The sequence below is a fragment of the Oncorhynchus gorbuscha genome, unplaced genomic scaffold (genome assembly GCF_021184085.1).
Source record: "Oncorhynchus gorbuscha isolate QuinsamMale2020 ecotype Even-year unplaced genomic scaffold, OgorEven_v1.0 Un_scaffold_695, whole genome shotgun sequence".
Lineage (NCBI taxonomy): Eukaryota > Metazoa > Chordata > Actinopteri > Salmoniformes > Salmonidae > Oncorhynchus > Oncorhynchus gorbuscha.
In genome coordinates, this window is record NW_025745769.1 from 87,501 (window position 1) to 103,790 (window position 16,290).

General features: G+C 43.9%; 1 protein-coding gene across 1 annotated transcript in view; it reads left to right on the forward strand.

The window, feature by feature from the left end:
• exoc4 (exocyst complex component 4) overlaps window positions 1-16,290 on the forward strand; it is a gene marked incomplete at its 5' end in the record, with an annotated part of 105,429 nt that overhangs the window by 86,240 nt on the left and 2,899 nt on the right.

The window sequence follows — 16,290 nt, forward strand, 5'->3', positions numbered from 1 at the left end:
TCCAGTGTTAATCTGCAATATTGTAATTATTCGCCTACCTCATGCCTTTTGCACACATTGTATATAGACTCCCCTTTTTTCTCTGTGTTATTGACTTGTTAATTGTTTACTCCATGTGTAACTTTGTGTTGTCTGTTCACACTGCTATGCTTTATCTTGGCCACGTCGCAGTTGCAAATGAGAACCTGTTCTCAACTAGCCTACCTGGTTAAATAAAGGTGGAATAAAAAAAATGGAGACTGGCTAGGCCACTCCAGGACCTTGAAATGCTTCTTGTGTTTGGGATCATTGTCATGCTGAAAGACCCTGCCACGTTTCATCTTCAATGCCCTTGCTGATGGAAGGAGGTTTTCACTCAAAATCTCACGATACATGGCCCCATTCATTCTTTCCTTTACACGGATCAGTCGTCCTGGTCCCTTTGCAGAAAAACAGCCCCAAAGCATGATGTTTCCACCCCCATGCTTCACAGTAGGTATGGTGTTCTTTGGATGCAACTCAGCATTCTTTGTCCTCCAAACACAACAAGTTGAGTTTTTGCCAAAAAGTTATATTTTGGTTTCATCTGACCATATGACATTCTCCCAATCTTCTTCTGGATCATCCAAATACTCTCTATCAAACTTCAGACGGGCCTGGACATGTACTGGCTTAAGCAGGGGGACACGTCTGGCACTGCAGGATTTGAGTCCCTGGCGGCGTAGTGTGTTACTGATGCTAGGCTTTGTTACTTTGGTCCCAGCTCTCTGCAGGTCATTCACTAGGTCCCCCCGTGTGGTTCTGGGATTTTTGCTCACCGTTCTTGTGATAATTTTGACCCCACGGGGTGAGATCTTGCGTGGAGCCCCAAATCGAGGGAGATTATCAGTGGTCTTGTATGTCTTCAATTTCCCACAGTTGATTTCTTCAAACCAAGCTGCTTACCTATTGCAGATTCAGTCTTCCCAGCCTGGTGCAGGTCTACAATTTTGTTTCTGGTGTCATTTGACAGCTCTTTGGTCTTGGCCATAGTAGAGTTTGAAGTGTGACTGTTTGAGGTTGTGGACAGGTGTCTTTTATACTGATAACAAGTTCAAACAGGTGCCAGTAATACAGGTAACAAATCTTGCTTGTTTGTAGGTAACCAAATACTTATTTTCCACCATAATTTGAAAATAAATAAATTAAAAATCCTACAATGTGATTTTCTGGATTTTTTTCTTCTCATTTTGTCTGTCATAGTTGAAGTGTACCTATGATGAAAATTACAGGCCTCATCTTTTTAAGCGGGAGAACTTGCACAATTGGTGGCTGACTAAATACTTTTTTGCCCCACTGTACATACACACACACATATATACACACACACACACATATACACACACACATATACACACACACACACATATACACACACACACACATATATACACGCACACACACATATACACACACATATACACATGCACACACATATACACACGCACACACATATACACACGCACACACATATACACACACATATACACACGCACACACATATACACACACACACACACACACACACACACACACACACACACACACACACACACACACACACACACACACACACACACACACACACACACACACACACACACACACACACACACACACACACACACACACACACACACACACACACACACACACACACACACACACACACACACACACACACAGAGTTCTGTGTGAAGTGGAAGGGTATGGAAACAGTGGCACCCAGTGGTCAAAGCTACAGTAGCTACTGCATATCTGTAATCAAGGCACAGGCCCTGAAATACTGCTGAAATGTCACATTTCAATGCTGGTGTGTTGAACTTTGTGTGACTGTTTGTTCAAATGTAATCTGTAGATATCAGGTTGAATTAATTCATTTTCATTTTTGTTGTAACTGTTTCTGTAGTCTTTCAGTGCTTGTTATACATGTCTGTGTGTGTGGTGTGAGGCGTGTCTGTGTGTGTGGTGTGAGGCGTGTCTGTGGTGTGGTGTTTGTGTGGTGTGAGGCGTGTCGTGTCTGTCTGTGTGTGTGGTGTGAGGCGGTCGTGTCTGTGTGTGTGAGGCGTGGTGGTGTGGTGTGAGGCGTGTCTGTGTGTGTGTGAGGCGTGTCTGTGTGTGAGGCGTGTGTGTGGTGTGAGGCGTGTCTGTTTGTGTGGTGTGAGTGAGGCGTGTCTGTGTGTGTGGTGTGAGGCGTGTCTGTGTCTGTGTCTGTGTGTGTGTGGTGTGAGGCGTGTCTTTTTGTGAGGCGTGTCTGTGTGTGTGGTGTGAGGCGTGTCTGTGTCTGTGGTGTGAGGCGTGTCTGTTTGTGAGGCGTGTCTGTTTGTGAGGCGTGTCTGTGTGTGTGGTGTGAGGCGTGTCTGTGTGTGTGGTGTGAGGCGTGTCTGTGTGTGTGGTGTGAGGCGTGTCTGTGTGTGTGGTGTGAGGCGTGTCTGTGTGTGTGGTGTGAGGCGTGTCTGTGTGTGTGGTGTGAGGCGTGTCTGTGTGTGTGGTGTGAGGCGTGTCTGTGTGTGTGGTGTGAGGCGTGTCTGTGTGTGTGGTGTGAGGCGTGTCTGTGTGTGTGGTGTGAGGCGTGTCTGTGTGTGTGGTGTGAGGCGTGTCTGTGTGTGTGTGTGTGTGGTGTGCGGCGTGTGTGTGTGAGGCGTGTCTGTTTGTGTGATGTCTGTTTGCGTGTCTGTTTGTGTGGTGTGTGAGGCGTGTCTGTGTGTGAGGCGTGTCTGTTTGTGTGGTGTGTCTGTTTGTGAGGCGTGTCTGTGTGTGAGGCGTGTGTCTGTGTGTGTGAGGCGTGTCTGTTTGTGTGGTGTGAGGCGTGTCTGTTTGTGTGTGGTGAGGCGTGTCTGTTTGTGTGGTGTGAGGCGTGTCTGTTTGTGTGGTGTGAGGCGTGTCTGTTTGTGTGGTGTGAGGCGTGTCTGTTTGTGTGTGTCTGTTTGTGTGAGGCGTGTCTGTGTGTGTGGTGTGAGGCGTGTCTGTTTGTGAGGCGTGTCTGTTTGTGAGGCGTGTCTGTGTGTGTGGTGTGAGGCGTGTCTGTGGTGTGAGGCGTGTCTGTTTGTGGTGTGAGGCGTGTCTGTTTGTGTGGTGTGAGGCGTGTCTGTGTGATGTTTGTGTGGTGTGAGGCGTGTCTGTTTGTGAGGCGTGTCTATTTGTGTGACCTTGACCCAAGACCCCTAGTCAGGCATAGTGTGCCCTGAAACACACACACTTAGTGAGTGACAGACACACACAGAGAGACAGAGAGTGGCAGACACATATACACACGGAGTCACACACCATCTGCTCAGAGACAGCTCTGGAGCCAGGTCCCATCCCATAGACCTGGACATGTCACACGGAACCTCTGATAAACCTCACATCTGTGTTTGTGTGCTTGTGGCAGTCTTTCATCCTCCCCTCCATCTCTCTCTCCATTTCTCTCTCTTCCCCTGTGTTTCTCTCTGGAGCCCCCATCCATCTCTCTCCCCTCTCTCTCTCTCTGTCTCTCTATTTCTGTCTCTTCCCCCATTACTCCTCTCTTTCTCTCTCCCCCCCATCCATCTCTCTCTGTCTCTCTCTATTTCTCTCTTCCCCCATTACTCCTCTCTTTCTCTCTCCCCTCCATCTCTCTCTCTGTCTCTCTCTATTTCTCTCTCTTCCCCCATTACTCCTCTCTTTCTCTCTCCCCTCCATCTCTCTCTCTGTCTCTCTCTATTTCTCTCTTCCCCCATTACTCCTCTCTTTCTCTCTCCCCTCCATCTCTCTCTCTGTCTCTCTCTATTTCTCTCTTCCCCCATTACTCCTCTCTTTCTCTCTCCCTGTCTCTCCATCTCTCTCTCTGTCTCTCTCTATTTCTCTCTTTCCCCCATTACTCCTCTCTTTCTCTCTCCCTCCATCTCTCTCTCTGTCTCTCTCTATTTCTCTTTCTCTTTCCCCCATTATTCCTCTCTTTCTCTCTCCCCTCCATCTCTCTCTCTGTCTCTCTCTTTCTCTCTCTTCCCCCATTTCTCTCTCTTCCCCCATTACTCCTCTCTTTCTCTCTCCCCCCATCTCTCTCTCTGTCTCTCTCTATTTCTCTCTTTCCCCCATTACTCCTCTCTTTCTCTCTCCCCTCCATCTCTCTCTCTGTCTCTCTCTATTTCTCTCTTTCCCCCATTACTCCTCTCTTTCTCTCTCCCCTCCATCTCTCTCTCTCTCTTTCTCTCTCTTCCCATTACTCCTCTCTTTCTCTCTCCCTCCATCTCTCTCTCTCTGTCTCTCTCTATTTCTCTCTCTTCCCCCATTACTCCTCTCTTTCTCTCTGTCTCTCTCTATTTCTCTCTCTTCCCCCATTACTCCTCTCTTTCTCTCTCCCCTCCATCTCTCTCTCTCTCTCTCTCTATTTCTCTCTCTTCCCCCATTACTCCTCTCTTTCTCTCTCCCCTCCATCTCTCTCTCTGTCTCTCTCTATTTCTCTCTTCCCCCATTACTCCTCTCTTTCTCTCTCCCTCCATCTCTCTCTCTGTCTCTCTCTATTTCTCTCTTTCCCCCATTACTCCTCTCTTTCTCTCTCCCCTCCATTCTCTCTCTCTCTATTTCTCTCCATCTCTCTCTCTTTCTCTCTCTCCATTTCTCTCTCTCCCCCATTACTCCTCTCTTTCTCTCTCCCTCTCCATCTCTCTCTTCCCCCATTCTCTCTCTATTTCTCTCTCTTCCCCTCTCTTACTCCTCTCTTTCTCCATTACTCCTCTCTCCATCTCCCCTCTCTCTCTCTCTCTGTCTCTCTCTATTTCTCTCTTCCCCCATTACTCTCTCTCTTTCTCTCTCTATTTCCTCCCATCTCTCTCTTTCTCTCCATCTCTCTCTCTTTCTCTCTCTTTCTCTTCCCCCATTACTCCTCTCTCTCTTCTCTCCCTCCATTTCTCTCTCCCCTCCATCTCTCTCTCTGTCTCTCTCTATTTCTCTCTTTCCCCCATTACTCCTCTCTTTCTCTCTCCCCTCCATCTCTCTCTCTGTCTCTCTCTATTTCTCTCTCTTCCCCCATTACTCCTCTCTTTCTCTCTCCCCTCCATCTCTCTCTCTGTCTCTCTCTATTTCTCTCTCTTCTCCCTCTTTCTCTTCCATCTCCTCTCTTCTCTCTCTCCCTCCATCTCTCTCTCTGTCTCTCTCTATTTCTCTCTTTCCCCCATTACTCCTCTCTTTCTCTCTCCCATCCATCTCTCTCTCTGTCTCTCTCTATTTCTCTCTCTTCCCCCATTACTCCTCTCTTTCTCTCTCCATCTCCATCTCTCTCTCTCTCTGTCTCTCTCTATTTCTCTCTCTCCCCCATTACTCCTCTCTTTCTCTCTCCCCCATCTCCTCTCTCTCTCTCCCTCCATCTCTCTCTCTGTCTCTCTCTCTCTCTGTTTCTCTCTTCCCCCATTACTCCTCTCTCTTCTTTCTCTCTCCCATCCATCTCTCTCTCTGTCTCTCTCTATTTCTCTCTCTTCCCCCATTATCTCCTCTCTTTCTCTCTCCCCCCATTACTCCATCTCTCTCTCTGTCTCTCTCTATTTCTCTCTCTTCCCCCATTACTCCTCTCTTTCTCTCTCCCCTCCATCTCTCTCTCTGTCTCTCTCTATTTCTCTCTCCCCTCCATCTCTCTCTCTGTCTCTCTCTATTTCTCTATCTTCCCCATTACTCCTCTCTTTCTCTCTCCCGCCCTTTCTCCCTCACTCTTTCTCTCTCTGCTGCTGTTTTTGGTTTTCTGCCACTGCAGGAGAGATAGATAGGGAGGGAGAGGGATGGATTGAGATAAAGAGAGAGCCGGATGGAGAGAGAGAGAGGATGGATTGAGATAGAGAGAGCGAGATGGAGAGAGAGAGGATGGATTGAGATAAAGAGAGAGCGGGATGGAAAGAGAGAGGATGGATTGAGATAGAGAGAGCGAGATGGAGAGGGAGAGGGATGGATTGAGATAAAGAGAGAGCGGGATGGAAAGAGAGAGGATGGATTGAGATAGAGAGAGCGAGATGGAGAGAGAGAGGATGGATTGAGATAGAGAGAGCGAGATGGAGAGAGAGAGGATGGATTGAGATAGAGAGAGCGAGATGGAGAGAGAGAGAGGATGGATTGAGATAAAGAGAGAGAGATATGGAGAGAGAGAGAGGATGGATTGAGATAAAGAGAGAGAGAGATGGAGAGAGAGAGAGGATGGATTGAGATAAAGAGAGAGAGAGATGGAGAGAGAGAGAGGATGGATTGAGATAAAGAGAGAGAGAGATGCAGAGAGAGAGAGAAAGATAAAGAGAGAGAGAGATGGAGAGAGAGAGAGGATGGATTGAGATAAAGAGAGAGAGTGAGGATGGATCAAAGATGTTGTGAAATAAATGGATGATGTGAACTTGGAGACCTCCTCTCCAGCTGTCTCCCAGATATACTGTCAGTCCACCAGACGCCCGCCGGGAATCTGCCCAAAAACTGCACTCTAACATTGCCCTAACGTTGTAGACGCGTTGTTAAAATATATTTCCCAGACATCTGCCCACATGTGCTAGCTAAAGACATTATCACCATGAATTAAAATAGACTGACACAACATTTTAGCAGCATTTCTTTTTTAAGGTTACGTAGACGTTGTAGCCAGTTGTAGCCACTTACCAGGGGTTTATTCATGCATGTCTACTGTAGTGGATCAATGATCATTATCACAGAACATTGGAATGACTTGGACGGAACGCTGACATAATGTTTCTGAGACGTTACATGGACCTTCTAGCTGGATGTTCTAGCCACCGAGGTGTTTGGTCCAGTCTAGTGGATCAATGTGCCTCAAAACATCAACATCTCTCTCTCTCTCTCTGTGTGTGTGTGTGTGTGTGTGTGTGTGTGTGTGTGTGTGTGTGTGTGTGTGTGTGTGTGTGTGTGTGTGTGTGTGTGTGTGTGTGTGTGTGTGTGTGTGTGTGTGTGTGTGTGTGTGTGTGTGTGTGTGTGTGAGATCACACTGCGGCTGTTTAGCCATTCAGCACACACAGGTTGACTTACAGGGAATTACCATTCTGTTGAAACAAGCACTTTTACGGGAGGGAGGGAGGGAGGGAGAGAGAGGGATTGGTTAGTATATTGTCTTACCTTTAGGAGACGGAGGGAGGGAGGGACAGGGTTGGTTAGTATATTGTCTTACCATTAGGAGAGGGAGGGAGAGAGACAGGATTGGTTAGTATATTGTCTTACCTTTAGGAGACGGAGGGAGGGAGGGACAGGGTTGGTTAGTATATTTTTTTACCATTAGGAGAGGGAGGGAGAGAGACAGGATTGGTTAGTATATTGTCTTACCTTTAGGAGACGGAGGGAGGGAGGGAGGGACAGGGTTGGTTAGTATATTGTCTTCTAGATAGACTATTAGGGAGGGGTGTGTATTGTGTGAAAAACGTTTGTTTGTTTGAGGGGGTTATGTCTAGAAAACTCTGTGTGTGTAACATCCAATCATAAGAGTGACAGTTGGTTTACCCTCTCTGACATCCAATCACACCCCCAGTGAGATACCCTGTGACCCCTGTCTCTAGCCTGTCTTGTTATCCTCCTAGCATTACATGCTAACACAGCTTCCATGATAAGCAAGTGAATCATTAGCCTTCAGAGCTAGCCCATTATTGTCTGACAGACATGGAGGGTCCAGATGTCACGGGGTTGAGTGGAAACGCGGAGGTGTCTGGTGAACAGCTCAGCAGAGGGAGCCTGTGGTAAAAGTCAGTTTAAGCGTGTTGTCAAGGTGACAGGGCTGGGGCAGAGTCGACTCACCCCAGCTTTAATAACTACAGCTGACGGCTATGATAAACTGTTTGTGTTTAGTGCTTGTGTCTCAGTCTTTCTCTCCCTCCTTACCTGTCTGTCAATAGCAGGGGCGAAGTGGTGTTCGTTCCGTCTGGTTCCTCTATTTGTACAGTTGATGTGACTACTTATCTGTCCTTAGTTGCACTGCAGTAGCTGCTTTCTCTGGGCTAAGTTTAGAGTTAGTAACTTTCCCATCTTGAGCTAACGTGGTGTTAACCTGCGCTACCTGTTTACAAAGTAGAAAATGACTTGTCGTCTTTGAGCTAACTATCCACTCTCTTTGAACATGAGTCTTCCTGTCTAAATGACTTAAATGTAAATGTAAATGTAAAATGTAAATGTCTGTGTCTCTCTGTGTCTCTCTGTGTCTCTCTGTGTCTCTCTGTGTCTCTCTGTGTCTCTCTGTGTCTCTCTGTGTCTCTCTGTGTCTCTCTGTGTCTCTCTGTGTCTCTCTCTCTCTCTCTCTCTCTCTCTCTCTCTCATAATGACTACACTGGTTATTGCTGATGAAGCTGCTGTGTCTCTGCATAGAGCTTCTCTAGTCACAAGAGGACAGAGGGAGCGAGAGGAGTGGGAAAACTTGACGGAGCTCTCATTTGCGGCAGGGAGCCCTGGCATTCGTTACCGCGGCGACAAACGTGCGTTCCGCTTGATGGAGAGAATCATCCTGAGAGAATCTCCTCCCTCCCTCCATCCTCTCCTCCACCCTATCCCTCGCTAACTAATGTGTTGTTCTCTACACGCTGACAGAGGCAACCTTAAATGACTTTAATATTGTACACACTGGAAATGAGAGGAAATTAATTGTGCTGATTCTTGTTTTCTCTCCTCTCTCTCTCTCCCACTTTCTCTTTCTCTCTGTATCTTTCTCTCTCACCAGCGACATACATAGATCTTGGCCCCGTCCTCTGCCACATGCACCATAAATTTGCTTAATACTCTTTGTATACGAGGGGCTGCTCACAAAGGAGATGTGGGCTAATTAAAATGTAATGACACACACACACAGAGTTAGCGAGTGAGTGAGCGCTCTTGCAGGTGGTGGGGTGGGTGGGAGGGCGGGTGGGTGGGAGGGAGTTTGGGAGGGAGGGAGGGGGTGGGAGGGAGGGAGGGAGGGAGGGAGGGAGGGGGGGGGAGGGAGGGTGGGTGGAGGAGGGTGGGTGGGTGGGTGGGAGGGAGGGAGGGAGGTTGACAATTGGGGAAATGCGGACGACAGTGACGGTGGGTTCTGGAGTGTGTTTGACTGAGTGAAGCAGAATGCTAGTTTCCTTCATTATCTCCCCCTAATGGGTGAATAAAGGGCGGGGGGGGTGAAGGTGTAAGAGCACAGAGAATTTAATCTGATTAACAGCTGCTGTTGGGTAAATTACTTTCCAAGCACCTGGGTAATGACGTGGTTGGTTGGAGGAGTTTTTGGCATCTGGGGGGGTTTTTGGCATCACACACACCAACAGAACAATCTCTCTCTCACTCACACACACACACTCCACCCCCCTTACACACACACCCCACCCAGCACTTCCAACCTTCTCCCTGGTACAACAGCTGGGCAGGGTCCAGATAGCCAGGTGTCCAGTCAACATGACGACAGAGGGATGAGGCCCAGTAGAACAGGCCAAAGCGAGGACAGTATTGTGGGGCAACATGGAGATCCAGACATTGCCAATCAGTTTGTAGATAGATACCCCAAAATCCAAACCCAAAGGCTTGAAATGTCGTGCCGAGTGCCCTATAATAGACAGAAACACGGTATACCTGCAAACTGGGCTTCTGTTCCAGATTGACTGCATTGCAGTCGGCAACTGCTGACTGACTGATCTACAAATCACCTTGTATGCTAAATAACTCCTCATTATCACTTGTAGATCAGTCAGTTTGCTCAGTCACACAGTACATTACACTTTCATATTCAGGACACAGGGAGGCAACCAAAGATAGGGCCTTAGAGAACATTATACACTATAGCCGTATAAACTGGTTTACAAACGACCCAAACTGGAACAGCCTTACCCAGATGTGAGAACACAAATATACCAACATTTATACAAAGTAAAGTTGTCAATCACTCTTTTCCCCAGGTGTTTTATTCCTCCCCTGCTTTTCTAAATCTCTTTGAGAACGGTGTGTGTGGGTTGTTAATTGTTCTCTTCAAAGCTTTCCCTTATAATAACAAACACATTTTTTTTCAATTCTCATAACAATGTGGACTATGTCCTCCTGTGTGCAGCTAATCGCATGCAGTATCTGGACGTGAATAACACACACACACACAGTAGACACACACAGTAGACACACACACTAGACACACACACACAGTAGACACACGTGCACATACACACAGTAGACACACACACACAGTAGACACACACACACACACAGTGAACACACACACACACAGTGGACACACACACACAGTGAACACACACACGCAGTGGACACACACACACAGTGGACACACACACAGATATACAGTGGAGACATGTGGTGCATATTTGAGAAGTGATAAGAACACTGTGCTGCCCATCAGGGGTTTCTCTGTGTCTCTGCCTGTGGCGAGCAAAGGAACCACTATGACCCCTCATCAATATTGACGAGCTCATTGAGGGTGAGCATTGAAAAACGAGCAGGGCCTTGGAGGGAGAGGGAGGTAGGGAGAGAGGAGAAGAGAGTGAGTATGCAAATAGTTCACAAACCAAGGGCATTACTTGTCAGAGAAAGAGAAAAATATTAAATAAATGAATCCCCACACACAGCTGTGAAAGTCTGTTCTCTCTCTCTCTCTCTCTCTCTCTCTCTCTCTCTCTCTCTCTGTCTCTCTGTCTCTCTGTCTCTCTGTCTCTCTGTCTCTCTGTCTCTCTCTGTCTCTCTGTCTCTGTCTCTCTGTCTCTGTCTCTCTCTCTCTCTCTCTCTCTCTCTCTCTCTCTCTCTCTCTCTCTCTCTCTCTCTCTCTCTCTCTCTCTCTCTCTCTCTCTCTCTCTCTCTCTCTCTGTCTCTCTCTCTCTCTCTGTCTCTCTCTCTCTCTCTCTCTCTCTCTCTCTCTCTCTCTCTCTTCTTGCAATATTACAACAGCAGAAATAGCTTGACACAAAAAGCTGCAGAATTGTTCAGTAATTCCTACAAAGGAAAATAACCATTAGGTTTAGTAATGGGAGAGGCTTAGAAATAATACAACAAGATAATAGTTATTCCTATTCAGGTACACAAACACACACACGAGATTTGCACCTCTGTGCTTGTGACTTCCTTGAGATTTCTTCTCCTGGACACAATGGAAGACTTTCCCTCAGCTTAGCCTTCCTCTCCCTGCTGCTTTGATGGCCACCACGTTAAACCACTCTCTTTCTCTGGGCACAAAGAGCTGAGTTAAAGGAGGAGATGGGTGAAGAGATTGAGCTTCCCGATGCCCCCAGGTTTTGTGTGTGTGTGTGTGTGTGTGTGTGTGTGTGTGTGTGTGTGTGTGTGTGTGTGTGTGTGTGTGTGTGTGTGTGTGTGTGTGTGTGTGTGTGTGTGTGTGTGTGTGTGTGTGTGTGTGTGTGTGTGTGTGTGTGTGTGTGTGTCCTTTTGTGGGCACCTCTCATGCCCATCCAAAACACCATTGTGGGAGTGTAATCTAAGTGAATGGGATTTTTCTACTAGCCGGTGGCATATAGCGATGCTATCTGTCTGTCTTTGTGTCTGTGCTGCTGCTGCCCACACAGTCTCTGAGGTATTGGCCTGTTTAGCCCCAGAGCAGAGACATAGTCAGCCCTGCTCTATGCTACTCCCTAATGCATTCATATATCTTCTATATTTACATATATGTTTCATCTGTCTGCTGTGTAGGACAGGCTACCGATGCTACTGTAAACTCTGTGTTTTCCCTATCATTATGGTTTAAACCACCATCAATATACATATGGATTAAACCACCATCAATATACATATGGATTAAACCACCATCAATATACATATGGATTAAACCACCATCAATATACATATGGATTAAACCCCATCAATATACATATGGATTAAACCACCATCAATATACATATGGATTAAACCACCATCAATATACATATGGATTAACCCACCATCAATATACATATGGATTAAACCACCATCAATATACATATGGATTAAACCACCATCAATATACATATGGATTAAACCCCCATCAATATACATATGGATTAAACCCCATCAATATACATATGGATTAAACCACCATCAATATACATATGGATTAAACCACCATCAATATACATATGGATTAAACCCCCATCAATATACATATGGATTAAACCCCATCAATATACATATGTATTAAACCCCATCAATATACACATGGATTAAACCACCATCAATATACATATGGATTAAACCACCATCAATATACATATGGATTAAACCCCATCAATATACATATGGATTAAACCCCCATCAATATACATATGGATTAAACCCCCATCAATATACATATGGATTAAACCACCATCAATATACATATGGATTAAACCACCATCAATATACATATGGATTAAACCCCCATCAATATACATATGGATTAAACCACCATCAATATACATATGGATTAAACCACCCAATCAATATACAATTAAACCACCATCAATATACATATGGATTAAACCACCATCAATATACATATGGATTAAACCACCATCAATATACATATGGATTAAACCACCATCAATATACATATGGATTAAACCACCATCAATATACATATGGATTAAACCACCATCAATATACATATGGATTAAACCCCATCAATATACATATGGATTAAACCACCATCAATATACATATGGATTAAACCACCATCAATATACATATGGATTAAACCCACCATCAATATACATATGGATTAAACCACCATCAATATACATATGGATTAAACCACCATCAATATACATATGGATTAAACCACCATCAATATACATATGGATTAAACCCCCATCAATATACATATGGATTAAACCACCATCAATATACATATGGATTAAACCACCATCAATATACATATGGATTAAACCCCCATCAATATACATATGGATTAAACCCCCATCAATATACATATGGATTAAACCCCATCAATATACATATGGATTAAACCACCATCAATATACATATGGATTAAACCACCATCAATATACATATGGATTAAACCCCCATCAATATACATATGGATTAAACCCCCATCAATATACATATGGATTAAACCCCCATCAATATACATATGGATTAAACCACCATCAATATACATATGGATTAAACCCCCATCAATATACATATGGATTAAACCACCATCAATATACATATGGATTAAACCACCATCAATATACATATGGATTAAACCACCATCAATATACATATGGATTAAACCACCATCAATATACATATGGTTTAAACCACCATCAATATACATATGGATTAAACCACCATCAATATACATATGGATTAAACCACCATCAATATACATATGGATTAAACCACCATCAATATACATATGGATTAAACCACCATCAATATACATATGGATTAAACCCCCATCAATATACATATGGATTAAACCACCATCAATATACATATGGATTAAACCACCATCAATATACATATGGATTAAACCACCATCAATATACATATGGATTAAACCACCATCAATATACATATGGATTAAACCACCATCAATATACATATGGATTAAACCACCATCAATATACATATGGATTAAACCACCATCAATATACATATAGATTAAACCCCCATCAATATACCTATGGATTAAACCCCATCAATATACATATTAAACCCCCATTAAACCCCATCAATATACATATGGATTAAACCACCATCAATATACATATGGATTAAACCACCATCAATATACATATAGATTAAACCCCCATCAATATACATATAGATTAAACCCCATCAATATACATATGGATTAAACCACCATCAATATACATATGGATTAAACCAGCATCAATATACATATGGATTAAACCACCATCAATATACATATGGATTAAACCACCATCAATATACATATGGATTAAACCACCATCAATATACAGTTGAAGTCAGAAGTGTACATACACCTTAGCCAAATACATTTACACTCACCTTTTCACAATTCCTGATATTTAATCCTAGTAACAATTCCCTGTTTTAGGTCTGTTAGGATCACCTCTTTTTTTTTAGAATGTGAAATATCAATAATAGTAGAGAGAATGATTTATTTCAGATTTTATTTCTTTCAAAACATTCCCAGTGGGTCAGAAGTTTACATACACTCAATTCGTATTTGGTAGCATTGTCTTTCAATTGTTTAACTTGGGTCAAACTGTTTCAGGGAGACTTCCACAAGCTTCCCGCAATAAATTGGGTGAATTTTGGCCCATTCCTCCTAACAGAGCTGGTGTAACTGAGTCAGGTTTGTAGGCCTCCTTGCTCGCACGCACTTTTTCAGTACTGCCCACACATTTTCTATGGGATTAAGGTCAGGGATTTTTGATGGCCAATCCAATACCTTGACTTTGTTGTCCTTAAGCCATTTTGCCACAACTTTGGAAGTATTTTTAAGGTCATTGTCCATTTGGAAGACTCATTTACGACCAAGCTTTAACTTCCTAACTGATGTCTTGAGATGTTGCTTCAATATATCCACATAACATTTCATCCTCATGACGCCATCTATTTTGTGAAGTGCACCAGTCCCTCCCTCCAGACACCCACAACATGATGCCACCGCCGTGTTTCACAGTTGGGATGGTGTCTTCAGCTTGCAAGCATCCCCCTTTTTCCTCCTAACATAACGATGGTCATTATGGCCAAACAGTTTATTTTTGTTTCATCAGACCAGAGGACATTTCTCCAAAAAGTATGATTTTTGTCCCCATGTGCAGCTGCAAACCGTAGTCTGGCTTTTTCATGGCGGTTTTGGAGCAGTGGCTTCTTCCTTGCTGAGCTGCCTTTCAGGTTATGTCGATATAGGACTCGTTTTACTGTGGATATAGATACTTTTGTACCTGTTTTCTCCAGCATCTTCACAAGGTCCTTTGCTGTTGTTCTGGGATTGAGTTGCACTTTTCGCACCAAAGTACGTTCATCTCAAGGAGACCAAACGTGTCTCCTTCCTGAGCGGTATGATGGCTGCGTGGTCCCATGGTGTTTATACTTGGGTGCTATTGTTTGTACAGATGAACGTGGTACCTTCAGGCTTTTGGAAATTGTTCGCAAGGATGAACCAGAATTGCTGATTTAATTTGATCTTCCCATGATGTCAAGCAAAGAGGAACTGAGTTTGAAGGTAGGCCTTGTACCAGATTAACAACATCATAGTGTTATGTGAGGCAGTATGGTACAGTAGTACTAGATCAACAACATCATAGTGTTATGTGAGGCAGTATGGTACAGTAGCACTAGATCAACATCATAGTGTTATGTGAGGCAGTATGGTACAGTAGTACTAGATCAACATCATAGTGTTATGTGAGGCAGTATGGTACAGTAGTACTAGATCAACAACATCATAGTGTTATGTGAGGCAGTATGGTACAGTAGTACTAGATCAACAACATCATAGTGTTATGTGAGGCAGTATGGTACAGTAGTACTAGATCAACATCATAGTGTTATGTGAGGCAGTATGGTACAGTAGTACTAGATCAACATCATAGTGTTATGTGAGGCAGTATGGTACAGTAGTACTAGATCAACATCATAGTGTTATGTGAGGCAGTATGGTACAGTAGTACTAGATCAACATCATAGTGTTATGTGAGGCAGTATGGTACAGTAGTACTAGATCAACAACATCATAGTGTTATGTGAGGCAGTATGGTACAGTAGTACTAGATCAACATCATAGTGTTATGTGAGGCAGTATGGTACAGTAGTACTAGATCAACATCATAGTGTTATGTGAGGCAGTATGGTACAGTAGTACTAGATCAACATCATAGTGTTATGTGAGGCAGTATGGTACAGTAGTACTAGATCAACATCATAGTGTTATGTGAGGCAGTATGGTACAGTAGTACTAGATCAACATCATAGTGTTATGTGAGGCAGTATGGTACAGTAGTACTAGATCAACAACATCATAGTGTTATGTGAGGCAGTATGGTACAGTAGCACTAGATCAACATCATAGTGTTATTTGAGGCAGTATGGTACAGTAGTACTAGATCAACATCATAGTGTTATGTGAGGCAGTATGGTACAGTAGTACTAGATCAACATCATAGTGTTATGTGAGGCAGTATGGTACAGTAGTACTAGATCAACATCATAGTGTTATGTGAGGCAGTATGGTACAGTAGTACTAGATCAACATCATAGTGTTATGTGAGGCAGTATGGTACAGTAGTACTAGATCAACAACATCATAGTGTTATGTGAGGCAGTATGGTACAGTAGTACTAGATCAACAACATCATAGTGTTATGTGAGGCAGTATGGTACAGTAGTACTAGATCAACATCATAGTGTTATGTGAGGCAGTAT